At 36.9% G+C, this 24,606-nt stretch overlaps 1 long non-coding RNA gene across 2 annotated transcripts; it reads left to right on the top strand.

Moving 5' to 3' along the window:
• The first annotated feature begins 3,918 nt into the window (after window positions 1-3,918).
• On the top strand, window positions 3,919-12,490 carry LOC132603508 (uncharacterized). Of its 2 annotated transcripts, none has more exons than XR_009568359.1 (3): window positions 3,919-4,202; window positions 4,841-4,915; window positions 12,071-12,490. It is a non-coding gene; the product is annotated as an uncharacterized LOC132603508 (long non-coding RNA). The 2 variants fall into 2 exon arrangements; XR_009568360.1 differs by having other exon boundaries at window positions 4,841-7,414.
• Window positions 12,491-24,606: the final 12,116 nt, after the last annotated feature.

The raw sequence follows: 24,606 nt of genomic DNA, 5'->3' as shown, positions 1-24,606 counted from the left end.
GGTTTAGATGCTTACATAGGTGATGAAGGATACTTGGTTTCGATTATATTGTCTCATGCTTGGTTGGTTTATTTGATTATCTGTTTTATTTTTTGAATTATGTTAGCTATGCTTAGTCAGCTGATGATGCCTACCAGTACTGTGGTTTGTACTGACCTGCACTTGCTGCATTTTTTTATGAATGCAGAGTACCGGGACGAATCTACTTCTCTGACCCGTGGCTGATCGACTCTTCAGCTTCCATTCGAGTTTCCCAAGGTGAGCATGGCGTCCGCTGACCTTGAAGACTCTTCTATTCCTTATGTCTTGCTTTCCATTCAGAGACATGATTTGAGACTACCTACGTATTATTATTCAGGCTTTTAGTATTGGATTTAGATGCTCTTGTATGACCAGACCAGATACTGGGGTGGATTTCATTTACTTCCGCACTTTTTACCATTATATTATATTTGTGAGACTTACGTTATTTTACCTTTGTCATACCCCAAAAACCACCCTAGACGTGACCGGCATCCGACGTCATGAACAACATCGGAATAACCTAAAAGATGCACAATAACACTTGAACCCGCCAGGTTCAATAATCACCTCCAATAGTTTATAAAATAAATATAAACAAGTCACGATGTAAGAAAAAAATCAGTGGAAGTCTTTATAATTTCAATAATTCAATCAAAACATGATAGTGTGCCCGAAAGAGTTAAACAACAACACTTCTTCTACCCATATACGAATGTATACTAAGGAGCTTCTAAGAATAAGGAATAAACGTCTAACTCATCGGGATGCAGCCCGAAAACTAATATAAATAAATGGAATCAATAGATGGGGTGTCCCACGAACAAGCATGTGGGCTCACCAAATCAGCAGCATCAGCAAGTTCTCCTAAACGTTCTAAATGTCACGAACCTGCTCTTCTTCGTTACCTAACATATCATCAAAAACAACAATGGTATACCTAAGTACTTCGTACTCAGTGAATGCCTCGGGGACAACAAGTGAAATGAAAATAAAGTGTAATAACATATAAAGAAATCAGTTTTGAGGATAGTGTGACACAATATGGAAACAGTTATTCAGCTTGTTTATCTCACTGAAAGACAATTATCAAAAACAGGTTATAAAGTCCTTGTCAAGTTCTAACCTCCCAATATGCCATTTAAGTTGATCATGATTATTAACAACAGTTCCATTAAAAGATAAGAATATCACACTTGCCAATGCAGGCCTAAAAATCAATCATAACGAAGGGATGACCTTTGAGGTTCCCTAATCATAGCAGCGCATCACACCGGAATATGAGCTTCCACGGTGGCTATCCTTCCTCCCGAATAGCTAGGCATAATCACACCCCAGGTAGCGAATCCGAAAGTGGCCACTCTTCCTCCTGAATGGCTAGGCATTATCACACTAGGATCTATAGTGGCTACCCTTCCTCCCTAGTAGCTAGGCCAAATACAACAATATAGTTTATAGCATAAAAGTTGATTCATAATTTGTCTCAAAGTAGTCACACCATCAATTAGCATTAAAGTTCATTATGCCATATCGTAAAGATAAATCATTTCAACAGATGTCTTGAAACCGTTTACACTTCTTTAACCAAGATTTCAATGTCGTAGTTCATCATCAAACATTATTACTAACCCTTAGCCATCATTATCGATCATCTCTTAGAGAGGAAGAACATGTATAAACATATATATGTACTTAGAGCATGATACAAACTAGGTTTAATATGGGCTTGTCCCCTCACGCACATTAACCATAATTAAGGAAAATTCATGAAAAAGTTCACCTTTTTATTCAATAATGAGCTTTTTCAAAGAGACATTCTTTCAAAACCATCTTTCAAAGAGAGACATACATCAAAGAAGGTTTTTCAAAATATCGGCATACAAATCACCTTTATGGTTAAAAAGGAATTTTTTAAAAAGATACATACCTTAACATAGTTCAACAATTACATTCCTAGAGAAGAATCACCCCAACCCTAGCTGGAATTCTCTTGAATTAGATTATGCAATTACTCCCTTGAATTTGGAGGTTTTGAGAAGTATTTTCGTACTTAGGGTTTTTTGAACAAGTGAAAAGTGATAAAATTAACTGAACCCACGCTTTTGTAGTTTCTGGTCAACGCTGGAGAAGTACGTCCAAAAAGGACGGGACATACCTCTAAGTACGGGCTGTTCTTTCAGGCCGTACTTCCATAAATTTTACAGTGAACAATTTTTGAGACACGGGGAAAGGACGGGCAGAAAGGATGTCCCGTCCATTGAAGTATGGGCCGTACTTCTAGGCCGTACTTTCCCTAAAATTTCCAGAAAGTTTAGATTGTTGCAGATAAAAGGACGTCCACAGAGTATGGGCCGTACTTTGAAGTACGGGCCGTACTTTTGTCGTAAAATCCCCCAATTACCATTGAAATGGGATTTTCATCCCAATACTCCCCGTTTTGGTTTTTGAAGTCCTGAATTGTGAACACAACCTAACTTATAAGGTTCAAAACAACTCATATAACGCTTTCATATTCCATATGAATTTACGGGATGTTACAACCTTCTTCTGCTATTTTCTATTATTTGTGAATGTTGAGTTAAGGGTTAGCCTACCGAGGTCGGAAAGGTTGGTGCCCGTACGATTCAGTAAAATTGGGTCTTGACAAGGGATGGGCTTGCCATCCCCGAACAATGAAGGGCAGCTGTTGACACCTAATTTTAGCCCTCTAATAATTTTATTTAATCATCCAGAGTTCTTGAATCTCAAACGGAGTAGACTGTGTGTTAAATAAACCAAAATGGTGTTACAAAATTATTTTGATAATGTTTTCCCATTCCATTTGACAAAACAATTTCAAATATATATTGTAATTTGTAAGTCATTTTAGGAGATTGCATATTCTCCAATAGATATTAAAGTATTTGTACAAATTAATTATTCAATTAATATTTTAATGTATTAATGTAAATTTGACAAATATCTTACTCCGTTTAATTCAAGAAATTGGATTAATTAAATGACTAATCTTTTTTAACTCTCCATTTCAAATTTTGCATAACCATAATTTGCATTTAGAATTTAAAACTAATCATAATTAGCTATATGTTTTAATTGTGGTTATATTTGAAAATTGTTTGTTATGTGATTAATTTTGGTTATACTTCGAAATAAGCAACTAGTTGAAAAGGCCAATTTCATGGTTTGAAGTCAATTAAGGGTATATTTGCAATTATTAGCCTTTTTATGCATGTGGCCGTATTTCGAAGGAGATTAATTGGTTAATTAGTTGAAAATTTTCCATAATTTAAATGTTATTTATTTGTCATGCTTCCAATTTGTGGCTATCTGATAATTTGCACATTTTCCCCTCTTCAGATATATAGAGAGGTCTACGGTATATACTTATATATATACATGTATACCATGCATATATGTGTATATTAGGCCAGCCTCACCCTGTTCTCCTTTTTTAGGACTAGGCCCAGTCCAACTAGGACAAGACCCGGCCCATTTCCCTTATGTCAGCATAAGCCAAAGGACCCCTCACACGATAGACATTTGTATCGATGGAAAGAGTTTGAAACACTAAGGTGTCGTCGTCATCTTTGCCAAAATTGGCAGCGCTGCAGTGTACTTGCTTGTTTTGCTTTACTGTTCGTCTATTTTAAGTAGAACATTTAATGTTTTGCCCTCTCTCATTCCCAAACGCCACCGTTGAAACCCTCAAAGAGGTGAGGTGTCCCTTCTTTTGTGCTTTATCTGCATTTTCTTTAATGGGTTTTATCTGATATCGATTTCAAATATCCAAATACAGGTTTGTGATTGGTTGATTGAGAAATGTAGGAATTCCCCCCCCCCCCCCCCCCCCCCCCCCAACCCAAATCTCTTAGTCCCACATCGGTTGAAATCTCAGACCCTAGAATTTGAGATATCTATATAAAGAACCCCAATTTCTACCAAATGACATAGACACAAATCAACATACATACATGTGATTTTCAGGAAGAACCTTCTTTGGTTTTATATTGCCTAACGACTATACTTAGGGTTCGATTTGCTCACTACCCTTCTTAGTTAAAATATTTGTTTGTATTTGGTGAGAACCTTTGTGTTTTCATCGTGGTTTGTGGCTATGAGGTGTGGAGAAAAAGAAGGTGCCCCAAATGCTCCATTCTCAACCTAGGCTACCACTAGTAAAGGTAATTCTTTTTCCTTTAACTTATTTTAATCATTTTGTGCTTTTCTTAGTTAATTATTTGTTGTTTTAGTTAAGTTCATGTTATTAGTGGTAGTTTAGTATACTTATTTTGTGTTTTGCTTGCTGATTAATGGTTGTTTTTATAACAAATGCTATTTGGGTGTAGTTTCAATTTTAATATGCCCAATCAGGCTTTTTATAAATAATCCAAATCAAAATGTCTTAACAAAAAATCAAAAAAATGAAAAGTGAAAAAAAAACATGAAGCAAAATAAATGGACTAGGCCCAAAACAGCGGCCCATTCCACACATTTCTGATGGGCAAACTAAATTAGGAAAGTTCATTTGTAAATCGACAAGACAATTTTGCCATATCTGCTCCTTGTTGTCGGTCTGATCTCCAAGCTCATGGCTATGGAGATTATGTCGATTAGCTCTATAACACTCCTCTAATGATGATATTCTTGTTGAATCTGAAGAGAGAGTTCTTGATATGCTTTGTATCATCTCCAAAAAATCATGCCGCCTCGATCTTAGCTCCTCCTTGCTCGGTGGTTTCCATTTCCTTGAAAAATTGATGATCTGTCATTGTATCGTCTCACACCCTTCCTCTCTTGCCTTTGTTTTTCTGTATTGCAGGCATATCTCCTCTTGTGATGCCTCGTACTCCTGTGCCTTGGTGTAATTGCTGATCTATATGCTTGTTCCACTCTAGTAATATTCTTCACATTCCTGTTATCCGTGTTACTCTTCATTTTACCCGTATGTAACTCGTAGATATGGAATTTTTGATTTATCACTGTTAATGGTTTTCTTGTGTTCCACATCCATGTCCATGAAATTTTGATAATTGACTGGTCCATTATCAAGTGCTATATTTTCTAATGCATTTGCTAATTTGTTCCTTTCCCTTAGTATATGTGTGAATTTGTGTTGAATGCCTTCATATAGACCCTTAATTTCCTCAATAATCTCTGTTATGTGCCATGGTGGTTTCCATTCATCTGTCAAAATCCTTTACACTAAGAGAGAGTCAGTTTGAAATATTACTCTATCCATATTCTTGCTTTTACACCATTTGCTTGATTCCAATATTGCCATTCCTTCTTTTTCACAATTCCCATATAATAGTTGGTATAGCTTGAAATACTGGTTTGAGCCTATCATTAATATGTTGTCTTCACCATTTCACTATAATCTGTCGTAATTATAATCCCTCAATGTTTATATCTACAAAAGAAGAAAAATAGGACCAAGTCCTGTTAGCAGAAAAAGACTTAGGAAATAGATGTTGAGCTGTCTCCTCCATTGGGCCCGGACAACACCAACATCTAGAAGCTAAGTTGATAATCATCCTTTTTAACACTTCATCAATAGCCACCTTAAACTTCCAACCCCTCCACATAAAGAAAGATATCTCAAATGGTAGTCCCTTAATCTATATATACTTGAACACCTCATTCTTTTGCCCTCTCAATCTCAAATAATCCCAAACTGACTTGACTGAGAACTTGCCCTTGTTATTCAAAATGCACCTATGTTCATCTTCTGCTTCATCATCTCTAGGTGGTTTAATTGTGTCCACTATGTGTTGAACTATTTCCCTAGATAAAATTGTTTCTAGCTTGTCAACATCCCATCTTCCCTCCTTTACCATCTCACTTACATTCTGAATTGTGTCATCATATACTTCCCCTCCTTTTGCATAATACAAAGCCCCCAGACCAATCCAATTATCATAACAAAAAAGAGTATTCCCACTCTTTATTTGCCACGAAATATGATATTCTATGATGTCCCTTTCCTGCAACATTTTCTTCCAGCTCTGGGACCCATATTTCCATTGCGCCACTACTGGATTAACCTTCTTACAATATTTATTATAGATGAACACACTCTATAAAAAAGGACTAGTCCTGAAATTCCACCAGATGTTACAATAAAGTGCCATTAGTACATCATGCAGAGATCTAAATCCTAGACCCCCTTCTTTCTCTCGTACACATAAATTAGTCCATGCTGCCCAATGTCTGCTTCTTCCCCCTATTGTATTACTCCAAAAAAAACTGAGCAAACATCCTATGCATTTGCCTTATCACCCCATCCGGTGGGTTTAAGGCTGATAATAACTGGATGGGCATCCCCTATAACACATGTTTAATCAATACTGCTTTTCCTCCAAAGGATAACATCTTACCTTTCCATGATTGCAACCTGTTCATGATCTCTGAGTATAGGACTATAGAAATCCTTCATCCTTTACTATTGAATATGGGAAATCCCAAATATGTAAAGGGGAAATCCTTTCTTGTTATACCAGTCACCACTTCTACAGTCACCTATATATCCTTTGTTATTGAGTGATGCAAGTAAATTGCACTTTTCTCCTTATTTACCTTCTGCCCTGATGTATTCTTATAGTCCCCAAGTATTTCCATAATCAACTGAAGTGAGAACACATCTGCAAATGTAAAAAATAATCACATCATATGCATAATATGCCAAGTGATTCACCATAGGACTCTACTTTGGCGTTCCAAATCTCTTAAATTGTGGTACATTGTACAATTGACTCAAGTTCGTAGTCAATACATCTGTTGTCAATATGAATAGAGTAGGAGATAGAGGATCACTGTAACGACCCCCTAGGTCGTTATGGGGGATTTTCCTTGCTAGTACCTTCCCGAGAATAGAAATGAGCTTAATGGGAACTCAAAAAGTTAGAAGTCTAAAAACTGAAACTTGTGTTAGTTGTGGTTGTGCATTTTCTGAAAATTATCTTCATTTCCGTTGGGGGGTGACTTAGTAAATTAGAGCTCCGTTGGGAATTTTGAGGCCACGGGTAAGTCCATAGCTTGTTTTTATGTATATGTGCATGTTTGGATTGCTTCTGTAGGGCCTCGGATTGGTGTTGGAATTTTTGGGTGAAAAACTAGTGGAAAAACCCGAGCTACTGTTAAATATGGACCACTACAACGGTTGTGGTACTGCTGTAGCGAGTAGGTGGTCGCCACCGCGAGAGCAGGAAAAGTTAATGAGGTCTGTCATAGCGGGACCTCCGGAGCGAAAATTTGACTGCTGCAGTGGTCGACGGGGGGCTGAATCAGCGTTTTATATTCTTTATTTCGAACTCATTCCCCACATAACTCCAAAACAGTTCCCAAGAACACTTGTGGCGATTCTCTAAGGCTAGGGCTAAAATACTCCTGAAAGGTAAGTCTCATTCCTTTACTTTGTTCATTCCATGATCATGTTAAATTCCATGATTTGTTCAAGATTTTCTAATGGCGAATGAAAGGACTAAAGCCCTAGAACTTAAGAAACCCTTGAATAATGAATGGGTCAGTGATTTTATTGTTGTTTATTCATCTAAAGTTATAGATTATCCCTTCCTACGGTGGGAATTCAAGTTCTAATGGATAAGAATGATGTATTGAAATTTAAGGTTTCATCAAGATGGTAACTTTAGCACAATAACTGCTTGTAAAAAGGTTGAATTGATTAGAAACCCACGAATTAGAATAGTATGATCATTGGGAGAGAGGTAATGATGAGTTCACCATAAGTGATAGTTCAACCAAATGTGAAGAGTAGAAACAAGTGGGTTTCTCTTTTCCAAATGTTGTATGATTCAAATACTCATGTAGTGCTATTTTTGTAGACTTTGAACGTTCCGAGGCATTACGGATGTTGACACCTAATTTTCACCTCATAAGATGCGTATTTTAATTTTTAAATTTTCCGAGTCAAAGACGGAGCAAGGATGCACCCTTAAAAATTAAAATTTTAAAGGTCCCGAGAAATTGCAAAAATTGACATTTTATTATTATTTTATGAAAATTGACAATTACGAGAAATTACAAGTTATTTACTTTCACAAATATCTTTTGACATAAAGATAAATATCCCGCTCCATCTAAATCGGAAAAATTACTAAATAAAATGACGTATGAATCACGGGTCATTCTCACCACATTTTTCATAGTTTTAAATATTGCTTGGAACTATGTCAATATTGGGCTTGTTTTAAAGATTGTATTTTAAAACTACATATTATAAACCTTGTTTTCGTTAAAAGTTATTTTACGAGGAACTGTTAGACGAATATGTTTTTAAAGAAGATGTATTTTTTTTAAATGAGTACATTGTTTGGGAAAGGTTTTGCATTAAAAGGAAGGGTTCTTTTGATATTTTAAAAAACTTAAAGGGGGGGGGGGGTTCTTTAAAAAAAAAAGAGGGTGGAAGTTTATTAAAAATAAACTTCCAACCCCCCCCCCCCCCCCTCACACACACACACACTCTTTCATTCTTTACCCGACCCCTCCTCTCCGCCATCGATGGTCAATTCAAGCCAATCCACGGCTGTTCTTCGCTGGATTTTTGAGGGGTCTTATCACGAGTTCTCGTGATTCCCAGGTTCATTTTCATTAGATTTATGTTTTTCTATACCTAATTGAATCTGATTAAGGATGTTACCCTAGGATCTTTTGTGTTATGGTTGCCATGGACAGAGCCATGAGCTCTTCACCATCTTGTGCCCCATAACACCCAATAAAAGAATCTAAGGGGGAACTTCCTAAATGGATTTTTGGTTGGGTATGATTTTGAGGAATTTTATCTTGTTTTGTATAGCTGTACCCTTATAAGGTGGTAATTTTGTTTTATTGATGATGAGACGTACTATCTTAGCATTTTCTGATTTTATTTGTATTTTTCGGCTACAATTAGTTAGGTTCTTAGTTATATTATGTGATTTGTCTGAAATTTTGTTGGATAAGGTACAATCGGTACAAATTTGCTGAAAATTTGTTTGCCTTTACTGAAATTCAAATTTGTTTGAATTAGGGTTTGTGGAATTGGGGGGAAACCTGATTTCATTTTGGTCATTTTTGTCCCTAGGGTTGAGATTATCATTCTATAAATAGAACAGGATTGTGACATTTTAAGGGGTGTGATTTTTGATAAAAAAAAATTCTCTTAGTGACGGCTAGGGTTTTGATTTTCCTCACTGATTAATCATAAACTCTACTGTTGATATACATATATTACCATTACAATATAAAATACAAGAAATACAATACAATACTATACTTATACTATTCTCAAAATACCTATACTATACTAAAATTCAAGAACAAACGCTATTTTTTAAAGATTCTTGGGTGTTGGTGTTGAAGTTTTGATCCAATTCCTCCCTTTTGGTCTTTGGGTTGCCCTTCAAAAAGGTAATACTCCTACTCCACCTTATTTACCCTATTTTAAGTTGTCTTTATGTGTTGAAATCTATTTATTGAAGTTTGGATTACGTTTGGTATTTTCCTATGTTATTAACTGTTGAATAGCTTATCTATGTTAGGACGATTATATTATGCAATTTGGGGTGTAGTTAGTTGATATTGGTGTTTGAAAATGGTTTAAAAATTAAGAGAAGGATCTGTTTAGCTTATAGTTTACAGTTGCATTGGATTTTCTGAGATATGAGTTTGTCATGTGATTTTTTCTGTGAAGTTTAGTGTTGTATTGAAGGTTATTAAGGTGGTTCTTTTCTGATTATTGTTGTGTTGTTACTGTTTCATTAGATTCTGAAGTCCTTTGGTTTGTGGTAGCTTTTGGTCTCTTGGTTTTGATCATCTTAGTTATTGATTCTAGTTTAAAGAATGGAGATTGATACTTGCTTATTATAGCTTAGAGTTTAAGAAATGAGTTTTAAGGGTCAAAAAGTTTAAAAAATGTTTTTTTTTTTTGAAAAAATAGATCCTTTTATTCTTTTTTTGAAACTGTTTTGAGATATAAAATGAGTTTGTTTTCCTTCACTTGTTGATAACGGCTAAAATTTGGTCCAAAAAATGTCTTGTAATACTTTGTGTCTTTTTGAAATGACTTGGAAAACTTTAGGCATAAAACTGGATGAAAATGGCATTCAAACATAGGTTGCTTGTGCTTTGATATGCTTAATTATTTCTGGAGTTTCTTGTTTGTTATTGTATACAGTAGTGCCTGTTATATGTGGACCCTATAACACTCTCTAAGACTGATCTTGAGCTTAAAAAATGATTTTGAAAATGTGAAATATACCCTCGTTTCTCTGTGTTGATTACCTAGCTTAAACTAAAGATGTCCATGGCCTATGCTTACTTAGCTTGTCCTATCTTGAAACCTATAGCCACTGTTTTTACAGAAAATGACCTTTCAAATTTTCCCAATATAACTTGTATTTTTGACTTGAAAGGTGTTTGGAAAGTATGGAACCTATTAATGCTAAGAACTTCTAAAATGAACCTTGATTTCTTATTCTGGTCATGTGATTTTCAAGACTTTAGGAGAAGGACTTGTGTTATTGACTTTAAAATGGAATAATGGATCTAGGAAAGGACTAATATTGTTGGTGATTTTATCTTATTCCTATCCCGTGTCCTGTTTGTTACTTGTTTGCAGTGTCCATATAACTTGTCATTTGTGTCTTGTACCCTCCTTATACTGATATTGCTTATAGCTTGCTTAGTCCCTCTTGCTTAACATGGTCACCTAATAGAATAAAGTCAACCTTAAAACAGAAACCATTTTTAGGTGATCCTGTTTGTATTTGACTCACTTGGAATGTTTAGTTACTTGAGTTTGTTTGCTTGTTTGAATCAAGTTATGTCTAATGAACCATCTCCTGCACCTAGGACAGTGCCATGAATCTTTTTGTCTCAGTTTTGGAATTCTTGAAACCTGTCACTCCTCCTAATTGAAGTCTCTTTTCACTTGTGATATGTTATGACTAGTTGATCCATACCTAGTACCTAGGATAGCCATCATGCACCCATTGTGATCCTCATAGGCTCCTACCTGTACATGTGGCTCTTTTGTGAAAATTCTTGAAATAGAACAAGCTTATAGTGTCCTGGAGACTCTGTTGTTAGCTTGTTATACTTGCTATGTGCTGGGGTGATTTTAGGGACTAGAAATGACAAGAAGATGATCATAATAGACCTTGACTGAAACTTGGAATACTTGATTAAACTTACAGACATGTTTACTTAGTATTTGAATTTACCAAAGGTTAAAACTAGTTTAAAATGGCTTAAAACCTTGTGGTTTGATCCTATAACTTGTTTGAGTGAGAAATATGGCTAAAAATGACCTTTCTAGGACTGATTTAACTGCTTTCAGTTTAAAATGAATCCTGTGACTAGACTAACCCCCATTGTATTGTTTGCTGGCTATTTAATCTTGTTGAAAGCTGATTAAGACTAAGTGTTGTCCTTTTTTATTATTTGTGCATTTCTGTGCTTTGTTGACTCTCTTTTACCTATACCTCCTCACTCTCTAGATCCTACTACTTGTTCTTAGTCATCTTAATATACATGTTGTTCTTGCTTAAGCTATGCCACTGCTTGAATACTGCAGCCTAGTGTTTTGTTTGATTCTTTCATCATCTGAGTTATTTTCTAGACGTGTTTGTTTCTGGAAATGGCTCTAGTGTTTGTAGTTGAGTTTAATGGCTCATTTAAGGTCATTTTGAAGTTGATTAGATCACTGCTTTGCCTTCACTGAAATTTTCGGATCTTGTCTACTTTTAAAACTAATTATAAGTTTGTGGTTTTGGTTAAAATGGAGTTTTCTGGGGATCTTGATCTAACCTTTTGGTTCTGTGGATTGAAGTGGATTGAACTTGAGGTGTGCATTGAGTATATAGGGGGGAGGTTATGTCGTTTTGGTTTTTCTCTCCATTAGAGGAATACTGGGTGCATATCATATATATTGTGGTTTAACACTTGACTTTTGGGCATGGTAACTAAACACTTAGTAAGCGTTAGCTTATTTTTTTTATTTCGCCAACTCAGGTGTTTTATTAACATACAATATTCTTTTGCCAACTCACAGGTAAGAGGGTAAGAAGGCGAGGCTCCCAGCGTTCGCGCTTAGCTGGGGGGAAGAGGTGTGGGCAAGTGGGCCTCTTCATAGGGACATTGAAAGTGCAGAATCAAACACTTTCACATTCTCTGGAACAATTCTGGGCATTTTCTCTATTGGGTTGACCTACGATAGGCCTGTATATCCTTATTTGCATATCTGGACCTCCTTGATTATCCTTTTCTGCTTCTGTTAGTCGTTATTATACCTGGGCTTGGCCCAAATAAAATGTAATTCATTTTTGGGCTTTGTAATAATTTAATTAGTTTAAATTCAATGTACTTAGTTTATTTGTGAATGTATTCTAATATTGTGCATACCCATTTGTATCCTTGTCCATCCAAACCCGTTGGTGGGTCCCAATGGGGCCCACTAGCGAGATCGAGTGTACCAACTTAGAGCAAAAAATGGAGCATACGTTTTGGACCCGAGGTTACCCCAAATGCATGACACATTCTTATTGGGCTTGGTCGGCCCAATTCCTTATCTCTTTACTTACGAATTTTATATTTCAAATTTGAGAATTTACTTCATTTATTGGAAACTTTAAAAATTATCCTATAGTTTAAGAGTTGCCAAAACTTGACTTTTCAAAATATTACAAATTGATTCGTATAAAGAGATATGACTCATACAACTCTCCTAAAATTAATACTATTTTGCAATTTGGACGAAAACTGATCGATTTTTAAAACATGAGGACTGAAATGATTATTTGAGAAACTTGTGGACTGTTTTGTGGACTTATGGATTGATTTAAGACTTGTGGACTGATTTGGACTTTCAAAAACTTGGACTATCTAAAAAAAGACTAAAATTGGATTAAAATTGAAAATAAAATGTAAATATAGTCGACAAATGGACAATAATAGTATGCCTTAGACTATTTTCTACACTTAAATAAAAACTCTTTAAAAACATAAACTAAACCTTTTTCTAAAACTTGGGTGGGATTATGTGGTTTTCTACTTAGTTAATGCCTTCGGGTTTTAACCTAGGTGTTCTAGTCCGAAACCCAAAACGCCCAATTTTAGGCAAAAATCTACCATTTTTATTTCTTGAAAAATGAGTATTTTTTGCATAAATGACCAACCTCCATTTGCGGAAATATAAAACAAAAGCAGTTTTTACCGCTTATGGGCATTAGGGGAACCAGACCCTACGCACCATTGAGAGTACTTAGACAATTTGGTATGAGATAGGTTATCCCAAATGTGGGAGATATGGAAGAGTTTGTGAGAGATTACGAAGAAGAGCATGTCGAGGGAATTCAGGATGCTAGAAAAGATTGGAGGAATGTGATAAGGGAAGATAAGCTGGATGAGGATCCAAACAATCCAAGTCATGACGAAGACTACTACGAGTGGCTGAGGGCTGAGCTAGCTGGTACTCCTACTCCAGGACCATATCTGTGAAAGTTTCCCATAGATAGAGAAGCCACAAATGCAATTAAGGTTAGAAGAATGAAACGACTGGTGGAAGGGAGAGAAGCGGATCATCAACCAAAAACAGAATATGACCAAGAGATAGTTAAGAGTTTAACAGACGAGGTGGATGCCTCATTGAAGAGCCTAAAATGGCTTGATACTTTTGTTAGGGGAGCCATAGATACTGGGACATCATTGACTGACATTTAGGGGGGTCAGTAGATCGGGACCGCATTAATGCCAGCCCATGTAGCCATTCAGACCGCCCTTCGAAGGGCCAATAAGACACGGACTAAGAGAGCGCAAATTTCGATTCGAGGAGTGGACTTCTTTTGATGTTTTGCGTTTATTTACTTTCAAGCCTTGTAATCCCACTTGGGAAGATATTATTAATGAAAAGCATTGGGATTTTTATTTTTGGGAACAAATAAAGTTGTTTTACATATGGCACAATTTTACTTCATACGCTAGTAGCCTAGCAATGGGGTATAGGAAAACGAATCATATAGGTCTAAATGCTTATTTGATATAATTGTTGTGTGAAAATCATAATATTATTAAAACTCTTGATTTGTCCACATTTCGGACACTACCTAAAAGAAAAACTAAGAAAATAACCCCTAAAACTAAATTTAGCTCCACTTTTAAAAGGTTGATTTGCTAATAGGAAATGGAGACTCCAGACAACATGAGTGCGACTTCTCCTTACGTCAACCTAGTCAGTAATGATGAGAACATGGAAGAAACAAGTAAGAAAAACTGACAGTAGGATGATATTATGGCCCTGGCTACTGCTAGAATGAAAGAAGCTGTCCAAACCACTAAGGCGGCCAATGAGAAGAAGAAAGAAGCTGAAACTCTCCTAGCTTATGTTGAGGAGCTGACTAAAAAACACCTTGCCAATCAGGTAAAACGAGGAAAGGCGCCTGAAGCGCCACTTGGGAGTTATGTCCCACTCAGTCAACAAGAAGGGCTTGACCCCATACCTTACGGAGATGACGAACAACTTATCCCCAATTTGAAAGTCTATGGAGACCTGCACGAATATTAGCTCGAGGAACCTCCAATTTCATGCACAATTATTCTTAAGGGCACAAGATCACATAAATGGGGTACACTAGTAGAAATGTCCAAACAAGAACTCTTAGAGACTTTAGGGAGTTTTGGAGTGTATGCGCAAAGCCCAAATCTGTTACCGCCGTGTGCTCCTTCCACGATCTACAAAAAATGCCTCTACCACGTGTGGAGCACTGGAAAGGAAGTTGATCAAATGGATTGAGCAAGGGAGAATTAGCCAACTATGGGGGCCCCACTCTTTCCTGACCCATGACCAAGGGAAAAATCATCCAGAAAAGATATCAAGGGTTAGGTTCTGGAGAAACGACTTCTCCAAATTCGAGGAGTCATATGCCAAGATTCACTCCCTACTGTGTAGTGTGAGGAGGATAAGAGCAGTGCCGCAAACCTATTAGGGTCGCCTAGGACCTCTAAGAGAAAGGGTTTGCGTATTTCATCATGGTTGCCCTGGCCACGATATTAAGGAATGTGTGGATTTCAAGCTCCAATTGGAACGCCTCGTGAATGAAGGCCACGTTTGGATTGTCGCAGGAAGACAAGGTTAGAAGATGGAGATGAGGAAGAAAATGAAGACCTGCTTAGCATAAAACGCATATTTTAATTTTCAAATTTCTCGAGTCCAAGACGGGGTAAGGATGCCCTTAAAAAGTATTAAAAATTTAAAAATCCCGAGAAAATTGCTAAGATTGACGTTTAATTATTATTTTCCTAAAAATTAACAATTACAAGAAATAATGAGTTATTTACTTTCATAAATATAACTCAAAAAAAAAAAATATGTATCCCGCTTCGTCTAGCTCAGGGAAATTATTAATTAAGACGACGTATGAATTACGACTTATTTTTTGACCGCATTTTTCACATTCTTAAATATTCTCCGGAACTATATCAATATTAGGCTTGTTTCAAAGCTAAAATTTTAAATCTACGAGTTTTAAATTTTAATCAGCCTAAATAACTATTTTTACTTATGTTATATGCGTAATTTAATACTTAGTTTTATTTTGATTTAAAATGGAGGGGGGATTGAATTAAACCTTTTAAAAAACAAAGGGGGGAACTTATAAAAAAAAAGGGGGTGGAAGTTTATTAAAATAAAAATTCCACCCCCACTCTTATTTTTCTTTTGGCCCGACTCCTCTTTTCCTCTTTCGGGCGAAATGGCGACGCCTTTAAGGTTTGGTTATCAATCTAATTGGCGGTGTTTCATGGCTGTTGTATGCCCCCTTTTTTAGGGTTGCTATCCTCTACCATGTTTTCTTATGGTTACCAGATTTATTTTCGTATAACTCATTTGTTTTTATCTTGAAATCGACTTGAATTGGTATGTTGCTCGGTTTCTTCATGTATGTGATCGCCATGGGCGGAGCCTCGAAGCTCTTAGCCATCTTGTGCACTACACGCAACAAATGAAGGACCCAGGGATAATTTCCCATGAGTCCGTTCAAGTTGAGTACCATGCTTTGGGGATTTATCTTGTTTTGTAGAATTGCTATTATAGCATTAGAATGTAGCATTTTTGTTTTATTAATGACGAGGCATACTATCCTATTTTTTTCTGATTTTTATTTGAATTTTTTTGGTACAATTAGTAAGATTCTAGTTGTCTTATGTGATTTATATGAAGTTTTGTTGAATACGGCACGAATTAGTATAATTTGCTAGAAAATTTCTTTGTCTTTTACTGAATTTTGAAATTGTTTGAATTAGGGTTTAAGAATTGGGGGAAAACTCAGTTATTGGTCTGAAATTCTTTCCATTTCTACCCCTAAACCCTATTTTAGTGCTGTAAATAGAAGGCTTGATTGCCATTCAAAGGGACTTTTTTTCAAAATTTTTTTGGAGAATTAGAAAAGGTTCTCCGAGAATTTAAACCTTTTATTACTGAAAATACTATCAATATACTATCATTATACAAAGAAATACTACAATATACCAATATACTATATTATACTATTCATATACTAACAAAAATAAAAAACCAAAGGCTGTATTTTCAGTTTTGAATATTTACTGCTCTAGCTTATATATTATGTAAAGTGTTATAAGCTGATAATTTCTTACTTACAATGATGATCCTGTCCATGTTTTGATTATTTAAGATATAAGGAATGAATTAAAGGTGGGCTTATTATAACTAAATAATTGTTATAACCTGTTAGGTTTAAAAATGAGAAGAAATAGGTTTAAAAAGGGGGTATTAGTCTCAGTTCTATGTTGTGTTTTTTTTTTTTTGAAATTTTGATGTTTAAGACCTTTTCAATGAAACAGTACCAAAGAGTAATTATTTTAGTTTTATTGAAGTAATTTTTTTTAATACCCTAAAATGGATTTTGTGATATTGGACTTCACTTGGCCTTCACTTAGCCAAATGTGATCTTTATTGGCCGTCTTGATTCATTTTAGTGATATATTTGTTCTATGTGTGAAAACTGTCTCAGCTTGATGAGATTCTGCCTTCAAAATTAATGTTGGAATCATTTGTTAGGATTAAGTATGATTCTTGTGAACACTGTCTAATACCTTGAATGTTTGGAGTTTAAGACTTAAAGCTTAACATTTTGTTGCTATTTAAACTGCTAAAACATGATACCAAAACTATGCCAAGTGTTTAATGACTTGATCTGTGGATTATGCATTCTCAGTTTTCTATAAAGGAAGGAGATTTCAAAAGATTTCAAAAACATATTTAGAGCCTAGTCTGTAAACTTAGGACTTTGAAAACTGTCTATATGTTCATGCTATTTTTAGTAGTGTAAACTGGATGGCTTTGTTGATTTTCTTCTTGTCTAAGTAGCATAATAAGAACAAGAAAAAATTGGATTTATTATGAATCTTGTAAGAAACATGGAAATCATGAAATTGTATAAGTGAGTTAGTTGAGAAATTAGGATCTGCCCTGCTAAATGGAATCCTATCAGTCTACATGGACCTATATTTGTGCTTATTTGAAATCTTGAAAGTTAAGTAATAGAGCAGGTTTGGAAATCCCTTTTCATTTTGATATTCACTCTGTTTAAAATTATTTAAGCCATGTAGGCTTGAAAAGTGAATATGGTTTTCAAAAAGAGAGCATAAACGGTGTAAGTTAGTGTTTATGATGGTTATGTAACCTCAAGATGGTTAGATAATTGTTTTTTTTTTTTTTTTTGTGAAGTTGTTTCTCCTTATAACTTAGTTTCCCTCTAGATGACTTAGTTGGCCATTGGCTTCAAAAGCAACTTGTTTCTCTTCTGGAATTCGCATAACTAGACCTCACTGAGTAGGAACATGACTTTTAAATAAAGTAAAATTCTGCTGGATTGCAGCTTTGTCTATCTTTACTTATAAAAAATCTAAAAAGGCAAATTTTTGTATCCTGGCTTTGTGCAAATTGTCGTGTGCTCATTTTTAGTACATCTTTTGACCTTACAATAAAGACTATGCACCTCTGAGTTCTTTTCTCTGAATTTTCTTTAAATTGATATAGTTTTATGGAAATTGGTTGGCTATGTGAATAAAAGATGGGAAACTTGCTTTGAAACCTGCTTTTAAAACATACTGTGTTCATTGAAATGCTATGTGGGATCACTGTGATCCATTTGGATAGCCTTTGTTTTTTTCGATATTGTTGTCTACCCTAGCTAGTAGTTTGACACTTTTCTACACTTTTAAGTACGGTTTTTAAAGATCAAAAGCTGTAGAAAGTAGACTTATCTTGATTTTAAAGCTTCAAACTGTGATTATATGCTACGGTAACATGCAGTTTGCCCTTTTTTTTTTTTTTTTTTAATCTGAAAATCCAAACTGAAATATGACCTACCTCAGTGCCATGAATCCTTTTGTTCCAATTTTGATCGCTTGGAGCCTATCATTTCTCCTACTTGAAACTTCCTATCATATGTGATCTGTTAGGACCATGGTTGATCTGCACTTGAACCTAGGACAGTGTCATGTTCCTTTTTTGTCCTTGCTATAGCTTGTTGAATCTGGTTTGGATTGTTACATATTTCTTGCTTACTTGTGTAATCATGGGAATGAGGTCAGACCACTTTTGAGACTTTATTTGTACCTCCTAAGACCTATTATGTGTTGAGTTGATTTTTATGATTAGTTGATAATTTGTGGTTTGCATTGTTAGACACCTTGACCTGTTTAAGTTAAGACTAGCCTGAAAGGACTTGGACCTTCTACTCGCCATTATGGCCTTTGGATGAGTGCCGGCTGGTTTAGGAAGGGTTCTTAGCACTGATTCAGTTTCCTGCTAATTAAAAAATGAACTCATGGCTGGTTAATTCATCACTTTGTTCTTCTTGATTGTTGTTTCACCCCTTAAAGAGATTAAGAACCAGGATTATGAGTATGGCCCCTGGCCTGACTTCTGTCTCTTTTTACCTCAATCTTGTATTGCTTCACATTTTTGTCTCTTAACTACCAATACCACTTGTTTTATCATCTAAAGAGTGTGCCATGCCCTCTTTGATTTAGGCCATGTTTTGATTATGAACTTTGACACTCAATGCCATGCTAAAAGTGAAATCAAAACTACATGTACAAGAATAGATATAGCACTTGCTCACCTGTACCTGCCTCTATAGCTAACTTGTGATCTTTTATAGCCTATATGCATGGTTTCCTACCTCTGCCTGACTGTTGGTGACCATGACATGTTTAGTTGGTTTTGAGCCCACGAATCATACGATATATGTAACACCTCGGAAGATTCCCCATTGATGCACAGTGAATAGACTAGCGAGAGACACGAAGTATACGATATTTCAATAAGTAAGAAATAGCATTTGATGATCCTAACTGATATTTCAAAAACATTTGAGGTAAGAGAAGAAAGTTTGCCAAGGAAGGCAAGGTATACGTTATGTATCGGGGGAGATTTTCGAGTAACAAGTTAATGATGACTTAATGATGTTTCATATAAGAGTTATAGCGTCCCTTAGATTGTTAATGAGGTGCTAAACAAGTGTCATGAAGGTTCCATAAGGATTGGAGATCAAACGAGTCGACAAGAACGAGTTCGGAAGAACTGGGCATTATACGGCCCAACATACTGGCCGTATAAAATATACTGGTTGTATGTTAGGTCATATATTCAGCCCAGATGGCCAGCCTCACTGGACCAAATCTACGGCCAGACATACGGTCAGTGAAATTTATACGGACCGTATGTTGGTCCGTGGAAATTGGTCGGGACAGATGGAGTATTATTAATAGGGGATCAAGTTCATTTCATTTCATTTCCTCTTCACTCCCCTTCTCTCTAGAACTCTCTAGAATATTTCTCCACACCTATCCTACAAGAATTCAAGAGATATTGATGATCAACTTCATCAAATCAAGAGAATCAAGTGTAAGAAACTCATTAAAGTTCATCCAAGACAAGAAATCCAAGTGGGAGTGGAACTAGGGTTTTGCTCAAGTGAAGTGTTTCCACTCAAGGTTCATTCCTACACCTTCTTAGGCAAGTTTTATGGTCTTTCAATGTTGTTTAAGGTATTGAGGGGTTGAAAGACTTGGATTGTAAAAAGAGATAGGAAATGGGTCATGAATGTGAGAATAGTGATATTTTTGAGTAATAGCTTGGATTGAGTCATGAATCTTGATATGTTGTGATTATGATTATGTTATAAATGACATTTGGAACATGGGATAGACATTGTATATGATTGAACGTAATAGTGTGCTATGACCATGGATATGGATGATTTGAAGTAAATTGGGAAATATGAATAATGTAGGTGAATAAAGACTATTGTTATGATGTTGTGAATGTTATTATTGATGCTTGGGAGTTGATATATGATATGGAGGAAGTCGTATAAATAAAGGAGATGCTGCTCAATTTTACCTAGCTTTAGTCAAGTATGCTAAGCTATCGATTTTCTAATGTTAGTATAACTCTAATTAAGGTAGAAACGTGAGCATTGAAGGAGAACATTCAAGCGTTAGAATAGTCGAACAAAAAGGTATATAAGGCTAACCCTTCTTTCAATAAGGCATGGTTCTTTAGCTATACATCTATTCTTTCACGAGCCTATGATGTCCTCCAAATGATTCTATCTTTAAAGCTACTAAAGCTCGTGATTCTCGTTATGTTATGATTCTACTAAACTCCATATACGATGAGTGATCCTCTAAGAATAGATGTAATAAAACGATGATAGAAATGATGTCGAAGATGCTTATGAGCTCTTATGTATATATGTATATGTTATGTGTGACTATTATGTACCACCGAGCTTATATAGCCAGGTATGATAATTATTGCGTGCACACCACTGCAGTTGGGTACGGATGACCCTGAGCCTTGGTAGGGCCAGGTATGTATAATCACCGAGCCTTGTCATAGCCAGGTATGTGAAACACCGATCTTGCATGGCCGGGTATGCTATGAATATGAATATGTAAATGAATAAGAATATGATTATGAATATGCATATGGGTATGAAATGTAAATGAGTACGGATACGAATACAAATACGGATATGGATGTATGTACACAATCACGCATTAGAAATGGAAGGTCCCAATGAAAAGCAAGTAAGTGTTTATGATGATGGTTCTACTACCTCCCATCTTATGCTATCTCTTATGTTGTTTTACTATGCTTCTATAATGATGTTGATTATGCTTTACATACTCAGTACATTCTTTTTATTGACGTTCTTTCGTTTGTGGACGTTGCGTCATGCCCGCAGGTGGCTAGGGAGACAGGATTGATCCATAGCTTTATTACTCAGGGACTACGTAACAGAGCTCTATTTCATTCGGAGCTACAACTTTTGGTATCTATTCTTTTGTGTACATACTTATGGGCATAGCGGGGTCCTGTCCCGCCTATGTGATATGACATACTCTCCTTAGAGGCTCGTAGAAATGTGTATATGGTTAGATGTATTTGGCCTTGTCGGCTTATATTTCGAATATCATTTTGGTAGCCTCGTCGGCTTATGTACATTGTTGTGGGCATAGTTGTTAATAGTAATATAAATGTATCATTGCCCAATGGAAATAGTATAAATGATGGATAGAAAGTATGATTTAGCTATGTGGTTGACCTAGATGTAATGTGAATGTTTGATAAGAGGTGCCTGGGTGGGTTAGCACCGGGTACCCATCATGGCCCTCCAGTTGGGTCGTGACAAAAGTGGTATCAGAGCAGTTCTATCCTAGGGTGTGTCTACGAGCCGTGTCCAATAGAGTCTTGGTTATGGGTGTGTCGCGCGCCACACTTATAGAGCTATGATATAAGAACTTCCCTTTTCCTTAACTGTGTGTTATGTATTTCAGAGATGCCTGTCAAGGGAAAGTCTACAGCGGCCCAAAAGGGCAAGACAGTGGCAGAAAAGCGGGCTGAAAGAGCACCGCCAACGATTGTAGAGGAAAGTGAGTCCCATAATGCGGCTCAATCTCGATCCTCTCATTCAGTGCCTATTTTTGAGGAGAATGAGAGAGCCTCAACCCCAGCTCCAGCACCTCCAGCTCCTCCACCGGATGCTTCAGGACAAGATGTAAAGAGGCCATTCATTTGCTTAGTCAATTAGTTGCCGCCGAGACCCAGCGGCAAGGTACAGGGCAAGGTGATAGGACTGTTAGTGCAAGGGCCCAAGATTTTATTAGATTAGATCCTTCGAAATTCTTTGGATCAAAGCCGGATGAGGAACCTCAGAATTTTATTGATGGAATGTTGAGGACACTTCGATTGATACATGCTTCGAACACCGAATTGGTAGAGTTAGCGTCCTATAGATTAAGGGATGTTGTGGTTCATTGGTACATGGTATGGATGGCTTCACGGGGAGTCAATGCGCCTCCCTCGGTATGGCAAGAGTTTGAAGATGCCTTCCTCCAATATTACCTGCCTCCAGAGGTTCGGCGAGCTAGGGCTGATAAGTTCTTGAATTTAAGGAAATGGAATATGAATACTTTAGAGTATAGTCTCTGCTTCAATTCTTTGGCTAGGTATGCTTCGACCATAGTAGCGGATATGGGTGACCGAGTGCACCGATTTGTGAAAGTCCTAGGGACACATTTGATGGATAGGTGCTTGCCTGCGTCCCTTCAGGACAATATGGATATTTCACGCATTCAAGCCCATGCCCAGAATTTAGAAGAAAGTCAACAACAACAAAGAAGTGAGCGTGAGCATGATAGAGGGTATAACAAGAGGGCTAGATCTTCGGGTATTATGAGTGAGTTTAGACGCGGGCACATACAACAATTTTCTAGGCATTCAGGCCATTCTATGACTAGTGCGCCGCTACAGTTTACAGGTCAGAGATTTGATAGATCTACCCATTCCGGGCCGAGTCAGAGCTTTTCAGGATCTCAGTTCAGGAGTGATTCGGGTCAGGCGAGGCCACCCATGCCACGATGTTCCCAGTGTGGGAAGTTACATTGGGGCCAGTGCCGATTGGGGTTAGAGGTTTGTTATTCATGTGGTCGGTCAGGCCATATTATGCGTGATTGCCCCTCAGTTGGTGGTAGAGGTAGGACCCAGCCTTTAGGGTAGGCGGTCGGATCATCATCATCTGTACGCCCTATGGGGCCATGTTCACATGCGCCAGTTGGCCATGGTACATATAGAGGGAGAGTCCCCAGTTCTAGCGGTCCTCAGCACCGTATTTATGCTTTGGATGGACGCCAAGATCTTAAGTCTTCTCCTAATGTTGTCACAGTATATTATCGGTATTTACTCATAATGTATATGCTTTGATAGATCCGGGCTCCACATTGTCAAATGTTACTCCATATATCGCGGGTCGATTTAGAGTCAAACAGGGGTCGATCAAACCTTTTGAGGTGTCTACACCCGTTGGTGAATCGGTCATAGCTAGCCGAGTATATAAAAATTGCATAGTTGTTATTTGTGACCATCGTACTATGGTTGACTTGCGTGAGTTAAAAATGGTAGATTTTAATGTTATCATGGGTATGGATTGGTTGGCTTCTTGCTATGCCAATGTTGATTGTAGAATGAAAATGATTCGTTTCCAATTTCCGGGAGAACCATTTTTAGAATGGAAAGGGAATACTGTGTCACCAAAAGGTAGGTTTATTACCTATCTAAAGGCAAGGACGATGATCACAAAAGGTTGCATTTATCATCTAGTTCGGGTTCAAGATGTAGAAGCTGAACCGCCAACTCTTCAGTCAGTTCCCGTAGTGAATGAGTTTCCGGATGTATTCCCGGAAGATCTTCCAGGCCTTCATCCGGAAAGAGAGATTGATTTTGCTATTGATGTGTTGCCGGACACCAAGCCGATATCTATTCCACCTTATAGAATGGCTCCCGCAGAGTTGAAAGAGTTGAAGGAGCAATTGAAAGACTTGCTTGAGAAAGGCTTTATTAGGCCTAGTTCATCCCCGTGGGGAGCACCCGTGTTGTTTGTCCGAAAGACAGATGGCTCATTGCGATTATGGTGACGATTAAGAATAGATATCCTCTTCCGAGGATTGATGACTTATTTGACTAATTACAAGGCATCAAATGGTTTTCAAAGATAGATTTGAGATCCAGGTATCTTCAAGTGAGAGTTAGGGAGAAAGATATCCCTAAGACAGCCTTCAGAACAAGATATGGCCATTTTGAGTTCCGGGTAATGTCATTTGGACTAACTAATGCACCGACAGTATTTATAGATTTGATGAACGGTGTGTTCAGGCCCTTCCTATATTTATTTGTGATTGTATTCATCGATGATATCTTGGAGTATTCTAGATCCGAGGCAGAGCACGCGAACCATTTGCGTACTGTCTTTAGAGTTCTTCAAACTCGAGAGTTGTTTGTAAAATTTTCTAAGTGTGAGTTTTCGTTGAACTCAGTGACATTTTTGGGGCATATTGTTTCAGCCGATGGTATTCGGGTAGACAACCAAAATATTAAGGCTGTGAAGACTTGGCCAAGGCCCACGAGTCCTATGGAGGTTCGTAGCTTTCTGGGCTTAGCAGGTTATTACAGGATATTTGTAAAAGGTTTTTCTTCTCTTTCTGTGCCACTCACAAAGC

Source organism: Lycium barbarum, chromosome 7 (assembly GCF_019175385.1).
Source record: "Lycium barbarum isolate Lr01 chromosome 7, ASM1917538v2, whole genome shotgun sequence".
In the NCBI taxonomy this organism is placed as follows: domain Eukaryota; kingdom Viridiplantae; phylum Streptophyta; class Magnoliopsida; order Solanales; family Solanaceae; genus Lycium; species Lycium barbarum.
Note: the sequence above shows the minus strand (reverse complement) of the source record. Positions and strands in the feature narration are given on the sequence as shown.